Below are 19,745 nucleotides of genomic sequence, written 5' to 3' on the forward strand. Positions count from 1 at the left end.
GGGGCCTGCCCTCTCGCCCTCCTCATTTTGCCCTTCTCCTTGTCTTGTCTGGAATCTGGTTCAGACTTTCAAATTGCTTCCACAAATAGTTTGCCTCACATTTTAATTTCCATAAGCCATTTTTCCAAACCCACCTGTGCACTTCACAAGGTCAGAGTGAAGTGCAGAGATACGCTCCCACCTGAGCACCGGAATACTCCAGAGTTTAGGAACTAATATCTCTTCCTGCCTGTCAGACGTTATGTTAAACCCCAGAGCGCCGCTTTTTACACAATTGTGAACCAAAACCAAACTTGTTGCGTCATTAAGGGAAAAAAAAACATCTTTCTTGATGTTACGCATTCTGACAGCTGACATTGGGCTGCGTGTTCTCAAGCCGGGCAGCTACTCGAGCAGAAAAACATGAACGTGACATTAACCGGGGAATTTGACTCCGGCTTCATTTAAAGTCTTCAGACAGCCATGTTATTATGGAAATCTTTCGTAGGAAGTTACAAGCGTGGAATTAGTAGAGATGGTTGAATTGAAAGCTTTGGCTGTTCCCGTGTCACAAGCACATGTTAGTAATGGTTTGGTTGTTTTGACATTAAGCTTATCTTGTTTAATTTAACAAAAGGGAATCACACTGAAGTTCTGCGCCTGCAAAATGACAGAAAGGTGGCACCGCTCAAAACTGTGTATTCGGCTTAATACATTATGTATTTTGGGCGTTCATTATGTTTGACCTAAAAAAAAAATGCAAGGAGGAATGGAGATTCATTCATGCACGTGGTGGAGCTGATTTATCATCGCTGTGGAAAGGAAACTGCGCCGGTTTTCTTTAGCACCTGAGGGAAGCAGGTGTAAACTTTGCAGTACTCACTGAAGAGGAGTTTGATTATGCAGAAAGAGAGAGGGAGGGAGCGAGAGAGAGAGAGAGGGAGATCAGATAACTCCTGACACTTTTCATCAACACAGATGACAGTGAAGACATCCATCCTTTCCTTTCTTCCCTGCCTTCAGTAATTTCCGGGTATTTCACAGTCCGCCGCAATCCTGAATGAGGTGGAAGAGGTCAACCATAAATTTATTACGTTTACATTTTTAATCTACACACAGCGGAGATCGTGTCGTATTCTGACTTGAGACATTGTCAGAGTGACCTAAGATTGACCTTTGATAAACCACCGGAGAAAGACCAGAGCAATATGTCACCATCATTTCCTGTGTCAAGCAAAGCAAGTGAAGGGACACTGGTGCACTCCGATGCCTTCCGCACATGTGTAGGGATGTGTTTAAAGCACGCAGCAGCTCCTTATTAGCGGCAGTTCAGTAAAATCAACTGTATCGGTACAAAATTGAAGAATTTGCAACAATGCAGAATGTCACGTCCCCTACAGCGATTTGCAGTGTAGGGGATTTTGCAGTGTTTAGTGAACATGCCCCTTTAGTCTTCATCTATTAGCTTGTAGCGCATAAACATCCTTTGCCACGTTTCATCCATTTCACTTGGAACCGGCCATCTCTGCCCTCCGCCTTGCTGCAGGAGAGAACGCCCACTCTTAAGCGTTGGAACACACTTCAGGATTCTTTGCTCGATTTTGAGCTTGATTTTGAAATTCGAGACAAGCACTGACAACGCCCCGGCCGAGCTCAAGCAAAGACAAGAGTGGAAAAGGAGAGTTAAATCTTAAGAACAATCTAAAATGAGACTTTTGGTGTCATTCCGTGTCGTCGTTCTATTGGACGATGCAGGAAATTCCATCGATATTCGCTGTGACATAACTAATAATGGTTGCAATCCTTCCCTGCTGTAGATGAAATATAATCTGTAATGATTTTTAAACTGAGTTTCATTGCTCTAAAAGCCTGTGTGAAGGTTATGCCATACCACACACACACACACACACACACACACACACACACACACACACACACACACTCACACACAAGAATAATTATCACATTATGAAACCATACACCGCCGGGCTCATTTGGGAATTAAACCCAATGAGATTTTGTGCATTTTGAGAGAGATGTCATATATTTCTATTATATTACTTTCTTATTACTACCGCACCGTGTTATTAGACTATTTTTATTGTGTCCATGTTTATAGCTGTATGGTACATGTGAGATGATACTTTGTCGGTTAATGTTTCCTCCAAAGACGCCACTGCTGAGGAACAATTTAGTTCAATCGGTTTAACTGTATTATAGAGGCTGAAATACTCAAACTGCACTGCACATACTGCACATGTATACCACACAGGAAGCTTTGCCTGCCTCATGCCGCTGTAACACCTGAATTCCCCCTCTGCAGATCAATAATGTGTTATCTCGCCTTATCTTGGAGTTGTTTCTGTCTTATTTCTTTCAATAATGTATAGGGCTCCTATAGCAGGAGACAATTGTGCATTAAGGTGATGGATCACTGCTTGTCCTCCACCATGGTCTTATAGAGAAAGTGTCACCGTTTGGAAAATTAAGAGAACAGTTGAGTTCAGTTTGTTCCCTTGTTTGGTTTTTTTCCCTCTTGTAGTTTTGTTTAACGTTGGCTCTGTCTCTGCGCTCAGCTCTCAGCTCTCTGCTCGGCTCCAGCCTGTCTTGGTTTGGAGCCAAAGGGTGAAGAAGGCAATGCGACATGATAAGAAAGGCTGCGCATTCCCTCAGCTGAGCACACACGCACACACACACACACACACACACACACACACACACACTCATACGCATGCAACCTACACAGGCCTCGCATTATTTCATCAGAGAGAGGTCAGGGTCACCGTGTCTCAACTTTGGCTCACACTGCCAGCTCAAATTTGATCTTTCAACGCCACATCGATCTGACCTATTCACCGTCTAAATATGCACGCCAATAAACGGTTGGCATGCATTCACTGTCTGGGTCACGGGAAGTCTTATGTATTTGGCTTTTCCGCACAAGGCCGAGTGTCTAACAGTGACATCCCTGACACTTACTAACAAACTTCCTGCTATACATCCCACAAGTTCAAACTGCAACAAATGGTCGAACAGTGGCTTTTTATATGAATAGATGAACTTTCTGCTCTTCTTTCTTTCAGTTCTCCAGTATTCAACCACTTGCGTTCTCTTCCTCCTCTATGAAAGCCTTTATAAGAGTACATGTCGAATGAAGTGTGTGTTGGATCATCTTTAGTCTGAAATCGGACTGTTGAACTTGATCTACTTCATACTGAGGGCTTAAATGTTTGGATCGCTTTTTCCAAGGAGGAGATGAAAACAAGACGCCTGTAGCTTGACGCCGTCTTTGAAAAATGTCCAATTTGAGGCGGCGAGACTAATGGAAAAGCTGATAGAGCGCCGCCCACCCAGAGACATGTTTGTTTATGCCATCTGAGTGTTTTATTGATCTGTTTATGAGGGTATCAATTTCAAAATGGGCAAAAGGACGTTCAGAAGATTCCACCACCTTTTAAAAAAAAATTGCTACAATCATGCTGCGGCGCTTTATCACTCTGGTGTAATGATGAAATATAAGTTGTCAGAGTTACGAGGCTATTATGGAGCTTCTCTATGAAACACTATTAGATTACTGGTACATTTGTTGCCTGATGAAAGTGAGACAGCTCCAAATGTTCACAGCACTGTATAACACCGCCCTGTTATCTCGCAAGGTTAACAATGGCTGATAGTAATGAAAAAAGGCAGAATGAGAGAAATTGATCGCCATGGCTACGGTGCAGCGTGTATAATAACCCACTGAGGTTTAAAAAAGAAATGTATGCAGGCACCGAATACGAACACTGTCACTCATGGGGGTTACTGTTCACACACAGTCTGTTTTTCTGTAGTGAGCATGTCTCTACGGCTTGTGTGTGTGTGTTTGTGTGTGTGTTTTCCCAGTTGCTTTGTATTGGTGCAGTGCACAGGTAGACTTGCGTTGTGCAATAATTCCTTCATCGGCTGAGGGCTGGGACAAGAAAATAGGAAGACATGAGCTGATTCTTTTCCTCTGGACACACACACACAGACACACACTTTGTGGCAGTGATTAATATGTGTACTTCTTTGTCTTTTCTCTTACATGGCACACTCTTAAACAATGTAAATCCAATTTACTTTGTAATGTCCCGCATGCCTGGGCCTCAGCAGCAACTGAGTGAGACTCAATCTCCAGCCTGTGTGTGTGTGTGTGTGTGTGTGTGTGTGTGTGTGTGTGTGTGTGTGTGTGTGTGTGTGTGTGTGTGTGTGTGTGTGTGTGTGTGTGTGTGTGTGTGTGTGTGTGTGTGTGTGTGTGTGTGTGTGTGTGTGTGTGTGTGTGTGTGTAATGACCACTACCCTCAATCTGTCACTGATTTTTACTGTAGTTTTGCATAAATATTCATCACAATTTCCCCTCCCGTTGTCCACAAAAGCGTGGAGTTCGTGGCTATTTTTAATACATCCAATAAATGCTGCTCCCAATATCACATCAGTCAGTTCATGCCAGGTAATTTTCACTCTAGACCTCCATAAAATGACTATGTATTCCTATCTGTCTTTACGAGTCCCAATGCTTTCCATTTAACGTTAACATCTGAGCAGTCTCCCAAAGTAAATTAACTGTCACCCAAATAAATTATCCCTTTAAGATTTATTTTTGGGCGCTGGGGCAGATGAGGCCGTGTCCAGAACCAATACTCCTCATTCAGATTGCTTTTTGACACTTAATCATGTCAAACTGTGCAAGGATGTTTGTTAAGTATACAAGACTGTGTATGGTATCTGGTGTACACTATACGGACACTTTTACACTTGGTACTAAAGGTCCTGTTTATGGAAAGTTACAAGTCTGGATTCATGATAACTTTATTAAAAGAGCGAGATGGAAGAGACGCTGGAGTGACAAGATTTGATCTCACAGCTGTGTGGATTGTATTGACTGAGATCTGATCAAGAATGTGTAGAGTGTGCATTGCATTCTGGGTGCAGTGTGTTCATGCAAAGTGCACATTTATTTCTTTGGCACTTCAATTTTTCCTAATCTGTAAAACCCATCAGGACCACATTTTAAGTCATCTCATGTTGCGGGTGAAACTTTGCCTCGGTGGCTCAAGCTGCAATGAAATATGAAAGCGATCCGCCGATCGATCGGGGCACAGCAGCGAAGAGTTGCTTTATAAACACTTTAAGTAAACAGGCTGTATATTAAAACTTTCCAGCATAAAATAGTGCTGAGGCCATTCGCTAAAAAAGCCTCATCGGGTCAGAAAACCGCCAATCATCTGGATCATTCATTTAAAATTCCACGTGGTCACTGAGCAAATATGACTGAAGACAGCAGTAATGGATGCCCGGGGCCGGATCAAGGCTAAGTCTGCCGTCAATCATCCAACTCCTCTGTCGGGCTCAGAAGGGTAAATGACCTATTAAAGTTCAAAATATCCCTTCAGGGAATTTAACTTTATGGAATTTAATGACTTAATAATTCACTTGTAAGTAACTGAAACCATCTGCTGAAATAACCGCTTTACTGTTACGCACCAATCAAATACCTGCAGGGAAAATAAGTTGCAATTCCTATAAACAGACAATTACGATGAGCCAAACATATTTATATAATGATATACAGCAATCGCCATAAAGTATTTGTTGAAGTATTTCAGACCGGAGTTGTACTACTAAACCTGATAGTATACATTATATACTTCAGTCATGGCTTGTGTGTTTGCAAAATAATAACCTTACACTGTAGAAAAGAGAAGAAACAAGACACACACACACTCTGGGTTGGTGTACAACGTGTTGTACTTGCTGCATCTTATTTCTCCAGCGAGCTTTAAATACCTTTCTACCTGTTTGTCAGGTAACACCGCTTTTGCTTCCTGGTTTTGTTTTGTTGCTGTAGCTTATCAGAGAAACACACTGCATGTGCATATGGACAGGTGACACACAGTCCTGGTATTTGCCTGTGTGTTACATTTGGACACACACACACACACACACACACATACACACACACACACAGTGCCTGTATGGCCCTCATGGAGAGAGCAGCGGCGTTGTGGTGCTCTGGGAGGGACGAGGTATTACAAGAACGCTTAGGTCAAACCGGTGCAGGACACAGGCTGTAAGAGGAGCACCGCCGCTCCAGAGGCGTCTGCTGGAAAGCTCTGCCAAAGCTGTTAACCTCTGCACTTTTTCCAAACACACCTGTACACACACACACACACACAAAAGAAATTAGCTATTCTATAATTAACAATCTGCGGTATATCTGCGGTATACGTTTGTGTGATATCCCACAGAGTAATGATAAGAATATTTTGATGACAAGTTGTTTGTTAGAGTATGCACACACACACACACACACACACACACACACACACACACACACACGGATGGATGTGTACTGTAATCATGTTGGCTAATTAATCTAAGAAAGTAAAAAGAGGTATCAAGAGGTATCACTCAATCTCTTAATTATTAACTACTCATTGTCTAATCCTCGTCTTTAAGTGAAGAAGTTATCACCTCTCTCTCTCTCTCTTATAATACCCGAGCTTTGCTGTAATTACCCGCCGTTGCATCATTTTCCGGAATAAGCCAACTAAGGGCGATTGTTATCATGAATTGATTCATCATCCAGTGCTGGGAAATCTCCTGCCATGTGTCCTTCCATCAGCAGATCTGCTGTGCTGAGGTGGATGACTGTGGGTCTGTGACGAGAGTTTGAAGGAGATGTGTTCTTTTTTCATCTTCCACTAAAGTCGTTGTCACCTCATTGTTTCAGGTGGAATTGAGCCTCCAGTAAATTGCGTGTCAGTGTTAAAGAACAGAAGATTAAAAAAAGAAAAATGATGAGATTTGTGCTTGTGAAATGAGTAATAAACAGTTTGGGAGCAGCGCGCCATGTAGCTGTTTGACGGCCGAGCTTGCTGGCTTCAGCTCCTGGTGCTGTGCGGGGAGGAGGAGCCGCTTTCCTGTGATTGTCTGCCTCTCTCTCCCTCCCTCCCTCTCTCTCCCTCTCTCTCCTTCTCTCTCTCATTCTCCAAACTTGAATATTCCCCTTTGCTTCTGAGCTGTCGCTACCGGAGCGCGCCGGGTTTGCTTGCAATATTTTTTGGGGGCCGTTTGTTTTGCTCCGCACCGCGACGCGCCGGGCTGTGCCGCGCCGCGCCGCGCCGCGTGGAGACCCCTGGGCTCGGGGGGGAAGGAGTCTCTCTATCCCGCCGCGCCCCCGCCGGTTCAACCCCGGACCACAACGGTTCTTCCCAACTTGGGTTTTTCCCCCCCCTACTTTCAAGATGACAGAAGAAAAGAGTGTTCGGCACGTAAAGCTGGTAGGTGTCTGACCCCCCTTGCTCTCCTCTTGCCCTCCTCTCCGCTGCCGTCTGGGGCTCCGGAGCTCCCCGACGCGCCGGGCGGTGAGCAGCGCGCTCGGGGTGGATAGAAGACCGTAACTCGGCGGTTGTTTTGTTTTTCCAACACCCGTAAAGGGAATTTCGAAAGCTGGTTTCCTAAAGATTTCTCGAACATGTGTGAGGTAGGCTGGAAAAGGATCATGGAACTTAGGGCACTTAGGCAGTTTGGTATTGAAAGTGTTTGTCCTGTATTTTGATTTAACGCCTGAGTTCAATCCCACACACGAGGAAATGTGTGCGTGCGTGCGTGTGTGTGTGTGAGGGTGTAATTGAATCGACGAATGTATTATGCCCCGGGAGCACAGGGTGGCCCCGGACCTTACTTTGGGCACCCCCACCCTGTTGAACGAGGCATCTGTGTTTTTGCTGTCACGCCAAACATGTGGGGCAGTTGTGTTTCCCACCCCGCTTATTTTAGGCTTTGCTGGGGCTCAGTGGAGGTGCTGTGCTGCCCCCAACACACTGACACTTCAGATATATGTTTGATCTAGTCCATGTTTGGAATATTATGTCCTTATGTCCTCTGAGAATAGCGTTGACTGTCTAGTTTGACTGCTTGAAGCAATCGCTGTGATAAGCTGTGATTTGAAAGAGATATTTGTTGCTGTTGTAAAATGTTGTTATACAAGATTTCCCCCCCCCCCCCCCCCAGAGCTGATAATTGAACTTAAAGATTGTTCGCTGTTCTTTTTACAATCTCACATACCAGCAATTGAGTCATTCACAATCAAAAACCAGGCTTCTGTAGCGTTGAACTGTACATGTGCTACTTTAGACGTCTCTACTTAACTTAATTCCCCCGTTCAAATTGCGGTGACATGCAGTTGTCAGGAGAATGTTTAAGTGTCACAACTCAAGCAGTGCTGACTGTCAATCCTGCCTGAGCTCAGTCGAGGAGCCTGGTGTGAAGTAAGTGAAGTAATGAAAGCTTTACACTGATATTTGGATCTCTCTGCCATGCAGGGATCAGGTCCGTTGAGTCATCTGAACTTGTGTTTTCATCCACTGTCCCTCCTCCAGAGCATGCTGTTATACAGTAGAGATAAAGCGGATTATCAGCACAAGCCTGATGAGTGTGTTTGAGATCTTTGGATGGCTCTCGATTCAAGCAAACAGTCAAGACCTGGGAAAGCCGTACATTCGTCTACCTGTCTTTGTATAGTTTGGGTTATTTCCCCGTGGCCTCTCTCTCCATCTCTCTGTCACCCTCCCTCGCTGTCCGTCTCTTTATCTTCCTCAGTCTCTCTGTTTTGCCTTCTCTTAGTTTCCCCCGTGCTTCCATCATCTGTCTCCTCTACCTCGACCCTCCGTCCCTTCTCCCTGTCCTGTCCTCCCCCCTCTGAGGAATAGTGGCTGCCGTTCCTTGCCGTTGCTCAGTGGCACGTGGCCAGGCTCACGCCTGAGTCTTGTGTCTGTTTTTGGCCGCTTGCAACGCGTTTGTTCAAAGATTTTTAGATTTAACAAGCATACCCAGGGGGTGAAGGGAAAGTGGTAGTAAATTGTGTACATTTATAAAAACCTCAGTCTGCTCCTGTTGATTTGGATGCTCTAAAATGAATCTTTTGATATTTGATGTTTTGATTAAGTAATGATTAAAAATGCAAAAAGCTTAATTTGTGGCAAAGCTGTGCAGTTTGGTTTGTGGAAAATAGAGCTTGAGATGCTGCTTGGTGAGAAATCAGTGCAGACTGTCAAGCAGACAGATGTTCTCAGAGGTCGTTTGATGTTTTATCTTCATTCCACTGGTGACACAAGTCTTGCTTTTTTAATTCTGAGTGGCATTTAAAAAGGTCTTTAAAATGATTATTTGCCCCATTGGCCTTTGTAAAAGTTTAAAGCTGACAGCAGACAGTTTTGAAGCTGACCAAGGGAACGACAAAAGACCTGGAGACACCTTGGTCTTTGTGTGTGTGTGTGTGTGTGTGTGTGTGTGTGTGTGTGTGTGTGTGTGTGTGTGTGTGTGTGTGTGTGTTTATTTATTTGGACTCGGGTGTCTGATGTCATGTAACAGATGCACATTCCAAGAGAAGCTATGAATCTGCACCCCTGATGTTTTAAAATCCCTGCATTCCACTCTACGCCTCAGCATTCGTCACAGCGTCCGAGCTCTCGACGGACAAATCCAGACCTCTGCAATTCCACTAATTCTCCTCAAAGGTTCATATAAATCATCTAGGCGGAGCTCACACAGAGATATCAGTGTGCTTGTGCGTTTTCCTCCCTCAACCCTTGCTGCTCGGGCGCATAAGGACAGTAAATGAGCTGAGAACAGCCTTCTGTATCGGCAAATGTTAAATCAGTGCATGAGTGCTTTAGATTAAATGTGTTGTTAGGTCTCCGTCTGGGCTATTTTTCACTGTGGCAGGGTGAAAGGCTTTTCTTTTGCCTGTTTTATAATACCAATAATGCCCAAGAGGACATGGCTTTATGGTGGGTGAGACAGTGATGTGTTTGTGCCGTCAAAGCAAGCATCACAGCAATGAATCCTCCTTTTATGGAGCAGTTGCCAGACGCATGTGAACTGACTGAAGGCGATTTTTCATATATTACACAGACAGACCTGAATATTTGAAAAAATAATAGAATAATTCCCCAAGAAAGCAGATTTATTGATGCATAATGCCAGAAATAAGCAGAGGTGAAACATTGTCGACATTCACAGTTTAAGTACAATGTGACACTTTGATAGCCTGGTAGAAGAATAATGAATTACAGCTTTTTGTGAAAATGTGAAGTCTCTCTTCACTTAGCTTCAGGCTCTGTATTTTAAGGCCACAAATGAAGGTTTTCTGAAAAGTTAACTTAATACCCTAAACAATTGGATTAAACTGCTCCAACACTGGGAGCCGTTGAAGTTCTCTCCTGCGTCATAATCTGCTGTGAGCCGTTCTCTTGACAGTCATACATTATGGATGAAAAACATTTGCATCCGTTCCAAAGATTAATCGTATTTCCTACAACAGCGTGAGGTACATCACGGGTAACTGGCCCCGCGCTCAACTCTCCCTGTTTCCAGCTAGTCACATTAAATCGCACGCCAGTTTACCTTCCCTCAATCCTCACCCCCTGACCGGCCCTGACACAGGAACAGAAACAGGGAAATGTCTTCATGCTCGGCCACACAATGACCACATGAAATTGAATTCCAGTGAAAGCGGAAATTATTCATGGAATGTATCTGTGGAAGCAGTGGTAATTATGGAATGTATAGAAACTGAACTCATCTGACAGAATTGAAGAGTTCACTATGATATAGGACAGCGTTGCTGCTGTACAGAACAAATCTAAGTAATGAATGACGGGATTGAGAGGCCATGAACGCACCATATAGTGTAGCAGATTACTTCCTGTTCTTGTCTCCAACACCTTTACAATCTTTTCATTGGTCCAATCATAGCTGGCCCCAGACAAGAGAAGCCCAATGTGGCCCCGACATTCGTACTCACACACCACTTTACAATAGAAACGGCGTCACCATGTTCTCGTTGTCCTTAGACTTGTATTGTACGATTGCACTTCTTTCTTATTTTGCTCTGCTATTTGAGTGCACAGAAATGAAAACGTTCTGATAAATAAAAACGAGCCCACAAGGAAGATAAGTGGAGCCGAGCAATAAGTTGCGAGTTGCCTTTGGGAAGCAACAGGAAACTGAAGGATTCTCACACTGCTTATGTTTACAGCAGCAGGCGTTTCTCACAGTTAAGTCAAATATGTTACCGCACTGTCAATTTAAGGGTTACTGTGTTGCTGTAAATCAAGGCTAAAGCACCCTGACAGAGTTTACTTCTGTAGTAGTCACAGTGCAGAAGTTACCCCAGTTTCTTTGGCCCTGTGGGATCATTCCTCGAAGACGTGGAAGGCCAAGACGGGGAACAGGCTCCTAAAATCCGGCTCCTCTCCGTTAGGCGCAAGGTTAATGTCTCTCTCTCTCTTAGCTGATTCCCTGCTTGGTTGCAATGATTCGTGCTGGCTGTTTTACCTCGTGTTGAACTGGGTGTTCAAAATATGACGTGATGCACTTTGTCTCTATTCTCCTCGTGGCCAAAACGATATTGATAGGTTTTATAGCTGTGTTGGTTAAACAGAACAAATGTCCATGCCAGTCCACCTACATCATGTTTACCTGGACGAGTGGAAACCTGCATGAAAATGAAGCAAATGTACCGGACGAAGGTGATAGAGTTGTTAGAGGCGTCTATGCTCAATGCTCTGGAAGCAAAGCCGGTCTGTCTCTGGATTTTTCAACGTAATTCTTTCAGGGGCATCATCAGTGCCGTTCAATCAAGTCAGTGTGCCACCGGCCGGCACTGCAAATCAAATGTGACGCTGAATTCAAGTTACGAATTTGGGGCTCTCCGAACTCATCATCCTCTAATCCCCTTTCCGTGCTTTGCTGATTGGTCCACCTATCAGCTGCTTGGCTCGTCTCATCGTCAGTGGATGTTTTCCAGACTATTTCAGAGCAAAGCAAAGAAGAAGAAGGTGGATTGTGTCCATATCAAATTATCTCCACATGGGAAATTTAGCGATATGCCAGGTTTCCAGCAAAAGAGAGTTAATATATGAACAAGAAATTTCTGTGGAATTGCCACTTTCAAAAGGTTACATGAGGGAAACGCAAGGGCTTGTCAGGGTTCAGCCTCCAAAAAATATGCTAGTGAAAGCCGCCAAGGTACAGACGGACCCCCGGGCTTCCCACTGCCGGGGCTCCGGTTGCCCTCTGAAATCCCTTTGAATGGAACAGAGAAGCAAAGAGTGGGAGCCATCACTCTGAAGCACACAAGAGCCACAGTAAACTCACTGTTTCATCTTACTGTGCCCTCCAACCCAAGTACTTTCCAAATTCATTACACCCTGTCAGACATATACATTATATACTGTGTAACACATACAGCACATTGCTTACACCTGTTGGCTGTGGCCCCCTGTGATAAAGGCTGTGTAAAAGCATGACGACGCCAAGGTAAAGGGACACCAAAAAATAATTGCTCCCCTAGCTGAAGTCTGTTGAAATGAAAATAAATCCAGTTCGGTTTCCAGCAAATTGAGGCAGCAGGTAAATTTCAGAAAGGAGTGCAAAGAGCTCAATATCTGTAACGGTGCTTGATGTGATAAAGAGGGATCAATTTGAAATAAATGAGCTTCTTTCATGCATCCAACTGCAGATTCATGAAATGGAGACACTGGTGGTGATATATTTCTATATTTCTGAAAGATAAATAGTAAGATGAAAGATAGATAGTTAGCTGTGAATTAGAGAAGACGACATTGTGGGAAAACTTCAGGAGGGAACGATTAAAAGAGGAAACATTCGATCATATCGCTTTTAAGGTCTGAGCGCACGGCGAAGATCGCAAACACCACTGGACTAAACAAAAAGAAGGTCCCACCCACACGGGAGGGGAGAGGGAGCGTCTGTGCCCTGAGCCTTACACAGCAGCAGCAGCTGAAGCCGAGGAGCCTGCCAGCATCTTGCCATGCTTGTTAACAGCCAGCTGCCGGTGTGCACTCCCAACAGCGACGCACGTGTTTCCCATGATCTCACCTGCTGGCACCAGGAGCCCGGGATCAAGACCGGCTCGGGTGTCGTGCAGCCCACCCCAGGAGCCTCTCTCATGGGTTACAGCGGGCCACGCTTCCCCTGTCTGGCAAAGAGGATGTGGGGAAAATAGATGTTCAGTCTCTTTAAGGGAAATATACTGTATCAAAATGTAATCTTAACTGCAGTACTGCGGTAGATTTAGGTTTTTATGAAGATTTCTCCTTGTAGCAAAAGCAAACGTACAGCAGTGGAATGTTACTGTCCGTCTCTTTGATTCGAGGCCATTTAACAAGGCGCTGCGCTCGCTATAATCAATACCCAGGTTTGAGTATGTCAGCACAGGCAAGGATGCACTTTCGACAAACAATGGTTTGAGTGGGTATAGAAAACCAATATTTATAAGGAAAGACGGATAGAGAGGGTCAGTGTGAACAAGAGCAGGATAGAACAAAAGAAAACATCTGAGCTTTATGCTTTGGTAGATTCTAAGGATGGTTAGGAACGGATACAAAGCAGAGAGCAAAGACAAAAAGTCATCGAGTCAGAGGAAGGAGCGCATACTGGAGAGAGGAATGAATAGCACGGTTCACTCCATGACTCACTCTCACTCACACACACACTCTCTCCTCATACTCAGCGGGCCTTTCTAAGGAACACCTACGCCCTAAAATGCGTGTACATTGCAGCCATCTCCGCTCAGAGTGGTGCTGCTCTCATCCTCGTCTGCGGCAGGTGATGTTGTAACACTCGTCCGCTGCGTCGATTGTGCAATTACTCAACTGTGTTTGGCAGCGTTATGGAGACCTGCCCATGGTCAGGAGGAGGAGGTGTGTGAACCTGCTTCCAACAAAACGCCTTTGGACTAATCTCTATTCACAGCCTGCGGGCCATCAGTTCAGCGCTGTATTGATATAGCAGTAGGCATTGTTAACCTTCACAATTATTCCCTTTTGGTTTTGCGACGCCCTAGGGAGTGGCTATTTTTAAAATGCGGCGAACTTGGAGCGGCTATTGTTTAAGTAACAACCTATTGATTTGTGTTGGCTTTGGTTACGGGGCTGGAGCAGTGAGAGTGCGAGGAGAGTGTGTTTGTGTTCTCAGACATTATTCAGCGTTCAAGAGATAGGTGCTCCATTGAGGAGATCTTGAACTGATTACGTTCAGCCTTTGTGACTGTGCATTACTTAAGTTCACATTAAAGTTGATGCTTTCTATAACTGAGCTCTCTAGTTTGATAAAGTGGTAAAACCAGCATATGTGGCATTTCTTATATAATATAAGGTCAGTGCTGAGTTGTTGGTGTTTTCAGCCATTGTGAGTTCAAAATGAAGACAAATTTTGTTTGGCCTCAACTTCGATTTCTTCATTGAGTCTAATCTTTTAACGACTCAATCTAATGCATTCCATCCAAATATGCGTCTTACGCCGCATTTTGGATAAAGTGCACATATATGTAGTGGGCGACAGGAAGTTGCTGCTGACGTCACCCAACGGGAGAAATGACTTTGCCTGACCTTGCACTGGACCGAGCAAGACATTGCACATTATTCATCGTTATTTGACATCATTATTTCAACATCCGACGCCACATCCTCCCCATGTCGCTTCCTCTGCAACGACTGCATAGCGAGTTTGCTACATTTCAAGAAACAAAAATACCATTTCTTAGAGATAAGTCAAACAAATCGGGTAAATGCAAACGAACACAGATGACATTTCTGTGCACAGAGCCTGCTGGGCCGATCGAACAGCAGCCAAGGAAAACAATGGCTCATCGTCTCCCCCTCAGAGGAAATGCCAAACATTACAGTCCTATATAAATAGAAGGCTCTGACTTTGTAGAGCGAGAGAGGGGGTAGAGGACAGGAACCCCCTCCCTGGGGTCACACGGACTGCAAGGTCTCCCTCCTCTCCCTTCCCTCACTCTTTACTGCTCTCTTTGTTTTTCTCTCTGCGTGTGATCTATTTTTGTGACGATTCTCTCTTGACCTCACCACCTTCCTCTGCTTCTTTCTGCTCTCTCGCTCTCTCTCTTACGCTGACACTCACTCGCCATGAATTACTGAGCAGCCTAGTGACACCTCACAAACACCTACTGTCCTATTAATGGCAGCACACTGTACAGCCCAAGTGGCAAATGGCCCTTCAAGACGTATCACGCCTGAGAAAGTGCATGGACTTTGACCCCGTGGTGAGTGTAGTAGCTTGGGTTTGTTAGTTTTGGCCCGGCCACATCCAGGCGGTCGGTCTATTCTCACTGCTGACAGCTCAGCAGCGTACAGTTTGATGTAACGGTTATGTTGAGATTTCCCATTGCGTCTGGGTAAATAAAGTTTGTGTATGTCGGCTGGGAGCACACGGTCCCGAAACGTGCAGCAGGAATTGCTGCAATGAAATGGAAAATCCATCTCAGGTTTTGATATGGAATTGGCGATTTCATTTTGCCATTTCTAATCATTTTTTCATCTCTCAGAGCTCTATTCACAAATGAAGAAGGGAGGCAGTATACTCCCCAAAAACGAGGTTAGTTGTTCTGACTGCGCGTAATGGGGTTACGGATGATTCATCTGAGAGTACTCCCAACAAGTGTTTCATCTGTGCTATCTTTTGTATCGCACATATAAATGCATTTCTCCCGAGCTGGCAGGTTGTGCTGCTCGGAAGATTGAAGCTCAGCTGCCAGCGTAGGCAGATTTAGGGAAACAGCGTGGATCCTTACACACACACACACACACACACACACACGCGGACGCGCGTATTCTCTTTCTCTCTTTGTTTCAGAAACACACACGCACACACACACTGCAAACACTAACTGAATCTTTAGCCAGAAGAGAGGAAGAAGATGGTTTTTTTTCTGTTTGTAAAGCATTTCCATTTTTACCTTTTCTAAAGACGGCAGAGAGGAGGAATAATCCTTCTCTCAATCTCAGTTGGGTATAATTCCAGAATAGTAATACCACACAGATGTGTTTTTCATTAGGCACAACTGACATTAACATTCAGGATTGTTGATGCTCTCGCCTGATCTGAGCATTTTTCCTTCTCTGAGATCAATAACTCCATTTCAGCAACATGGTTTGCTGATGCAGTTTGGCAAGTTATTGATAAAGGTAACGGGCACCTTACGGATCAGTTAGCCTGCTCATTTATAAAAAGGAATACAATGCATTTAGAATTGTCAGCTATTGTTTTCCGGTGTGATAACCTTTCAGGAATATGTCGTCAGTCTTCATATAGGGGCGGATTGTTTCCTTGCCAGGCTTCCCGGGCTTATGTAGGTGCGCAGAGCCGGGAATGCAATTTCCCACTGAAAAGATCCTCCATTTGGAAACTCAAACCACCATTTATGTGGTGGGTAAATTGCTTTTTCACACGGTGTGGAGTACATTTGCATATTTATGGAAAATTCCAGTAAAAGGTAAGCCATTAACTTGGCACCATGATCCTCCACACATCTACGTATATACTGTATCTACATATACATAAACACGCTTATTTTGCTCAGATAGAAATGCAGGAGAAGAAGAATTGAAGCCGTGTTGCTGTCAACTGTCAACATAAGCAAAACTACAGATTTGTAGTTTTGCCCGGTGTGCTTTTTCAGTCTTATTTCGCCTCAGCATGTATTCATGAATGCATCCAGGCGGATCGTGATGCTCCATGATATTAGTTTCTTCTGGCTTTTGTGGACTCAGAAAATGAAACAGAGTCAACGTTCCTGCTCTCAGACATTGTTCAAGGTGAAGTAGCTTTGAATGTGTTTGTTCTTTGGTTTCAGCCTTTTATCGGCTCCAGCTGCAACACTGAGGCTTAAGAAGAAATGATATGCCCGGCCCTGTTTATCCTGTACGTACTGTACAATGCATCCTGCCCCAGTGGAGCTAAAGCTGTGCAGCCTGTGTTGACACTGAAATGAAGTCATTGATTCTATTCTATAGTAACATCTTTTAGACATGTTTAGTGATGTTGTATTGGGTTTACAAGTGTGGACACAACAAACGCCTGTGAGTTAAATTACCTGCACCAAAGACTTTGCAAACATAAGACCCTTTGGCCGGCCTACTTAAATGGGATCGCATCCTTGCCTTTTCCTCTTCTATCCACCCATGGTTAGCAAAATCAGATGTATTTTGGTTCTTAATTCGCTGAGAACGCCTGATCCAGTGCAGGAGGAGATGGAATTTGGAACGATCCCGTTAAGGATTGTGTGGGTGTTCTACGTAGATAACACACTTGCAGAGTGAGGGAGCCGTGGCTTTGTTCTGGAATCAGCTCGATTTGGTGTTGTTAGATTTACGCTACAACTTTCCAATTATGCATCCAACAGCGCCTACTTATTGATAATACTGTGTTTTGCCCTTGTTGACAATCAGTGGTGTGTTCCAAACGGCTTCTTTGAAGTAGCATCAGTTCTGCGGGAGGTTTGTTCCTCACCTGCAAATCAGCACGTATAATGATACCACAGTGACACCAGGTCGGAGGGGCGCGCTTTCAACACAGTGTTGTGCTGAGGCCTGATAAGACTCCGCCTCTGCAAAAAGAGCCTGAGAGCTGAGGAGAAGGCGTCTGACGATATTTACTTTATTACCCACACACTGCCAAGCTGTAACAGGCAAGAGTGTTAAGTGAGAGAGAGAGAGAGAGAGGAGGTTTTCTTCCCACTGTCAATACCCTGTGAAACGCTCATTTCCTTCTGCCTTCACGTGTTGCTCTATTAAACCAATTAGTAAGTATGGCATGGCTCAGCTTTTGGCGGGAATTGATTATTTTATTTTGTCGATGCCGCTGACAGGCAGGTGAAAACAAGTACAGATGCGAAACACACTTTCCGGGAGCACCTATAGTAAGAATGTACACATATGGAGGGTTGCCGTGTCTACTACCTGACACACCTGCAACGGGAACATATGGAGACAACGAATACCGCTCGGGTAGGGATGCTGAGAGGAATCCAAAACTGTTTCTTATCCTGAAGAATTTAGAAGCTGCGGTTTGGGACAATAAGGACACAACTGTGGTCACATCCCACACACATACGCATGAAGTTCACATGTCAAAGTCAAGGAGACGTAAATGAAGCCAACACATTACGCCAAATCTACACGTTGCGGATTGTATACAGGATCCACTCAAGACAGCAGCACTCAAAAGCTCATCTAAATATGTGTTAGCAGATACAGATACAGGGCCGTATAGAGGAATCTGCAACAAGGCACTTTTACTCTGACGTGCATCAAATTATACAGTAACGCTATAAGGAGCGTCTTCAGTTTGCCCTGGTTCACATTTTGACAATAGGAACACATTGAAAAAACAAATAATGGGAAGATTGGGTTTTTAAATATTTAAAAATATGATAGCTATTTCTCCAGCATTAAATTCATATTAAATTCACACAACACACCCTCAACCTGTGATGTCAACACATGGGAATTTATTGAAAGCTAATACGAATGATAATGGATCGTCTCAAACCTCCCGTCGGACAAAATCTGTTGATTTCTGAAACAGACAAACCCAAACAGTCGTGCTCACTTCGTCTCACTTTTCCTCTCTTTTCTGCCTCACTTTCCAGTCCGGGCATCCTGTGCAGGTATAGACACGCCACCTCTCTCCGACATGTTTTCCTGAATGCTTTCTCAATCAATATCGTTAACAGCGGTAACAGGGGAATGAGGAAGCTAATTGGCGCGGTGAGTCATGGCTCTGTCTGCTCGGCTTGTTTCATCTTCTCGCTAGATGTGGTGGAGGCCCCCGCACGGACGCTGAAGCCTGTCAGAGGGGTTTTGCTGAACTGAAGTGGATTTTGGTGAAAATATCCCAAAAATGCGAAATATGTCCCTTATCAAGACGCTTACAGACAAGATGTCTAATACCCTGAATCATAGTGCAATCGCTATGCCCTGAACAGCAAGTTAACTTTTATAATGATGATAACAATTCATTAGTGGGAAACTAACTTGATATCCTGTATAAACAACATTATATTTTGTGACTGTGACAAGATGCAGCGTATTGTATAAAGGCTTATTTGGACATTCGCTTTGTATAAGAGCTCGCCGGTGAGGCAGTGAAAGGGTTGAGCTACGAGCCGGCCTGCTGAACTGTGCTGAATGTGAAATGGAAACACCGGCTTGGCTGCAGTACTGTTTACATTCTATGAATAGGAATCACATGTTTGATGGGACCGGCCTGCTTTGCGGGCCACAGAAAGGCCGGAAAAGACGGACAGAGAAAGCCAGGCGTGTGTGTGTGTGTGTGTGGTGGAGGACTGGGAAGAAAGGAAGAAAGTGAGAGCAGAGGAAGAGGAAAAGATGAAGGGAAACAGAGTGTGAAAAGCGGGCGGCGGGAGAAGGACGAGCTCGTTTCTCATGCGTTTAAATATTCATTTTTAATCCCACTGCTTCAGGACCTGCAGCTCCTGTCACGGAAATGTAACATGGCAGGTTTAATGTGCAACTTGATCCCGCTCATATGTAATCGTACGTACAGGTTGGGTGTGCTCTGGTCAAACGGAGGACTCTCATCTGGGGACCGAAACACAGAGGAGCCGCGGTTGTTCTCGCATCTGGCTAAGCTCAGTACTGCTTTGTCCTGACATATCTCCTCTGCCTCTGGGTATTTTTAACCCTGTAAAATGACTTGCCCTCCACACAAAAAATTGCCGGCATTTCAGTACACTTATGCAACAGAATTCCACCTGATCCACTCAATGCCGCTTTCTGCTCAGTTTGAATACTCAGCCGTGGTGATTAGGGGAAAATATTATGTTTGAGAACTTATATCTGCTGAGTCCGTTGCTCATTAAAGCAGTCACATGGCGGTGTTGGGTTACG

General features: G+C 44.5%; 1 protein-coding gene across 2 annotated transcripts in view; it reads left to right on the forward strand.

The window, feature by feature from the left end:
* Positions 1–6,980: 6,980 nt before the first annotated feature.
* mid2 (midline 2) overlaps positions 6,981–19,745 on the forward strand; it is a 67,975-nt gene continuing 55,210 nt past the window's right edge. Inside the window, exon 1 of one of the 2 annotated variants that reach the window (XM_076159632.1) lies at positions 6,981–7,283. The gene's annotated coding sequence lies outside the window, so the exon portion shown is untranslated. The remainder of the gene's footprint in view (positions 7,284–19,745) is intronic. The other variant, XM_076159633.1, reaches the window with a different exon arrangement.

Source organism: Genypterus blacodes, unplaced genomic scaffold (genome assembly GCF_046128005.1).
Source record: "Genypterus blacodes isolate CSIRO-AG114 ecotype Tasmania unplaced genomic scaffold, CSIRO-AGI_Gbla_v1 ptg000098l_1, whole genome shotgun sequence".
Lineage (NCBI taxonomy): Eukaryota > Metazoa > Chordata > Actinopteri > Ophidiiformes > Ophidiidae > Genypterus > Genypterus blacodes.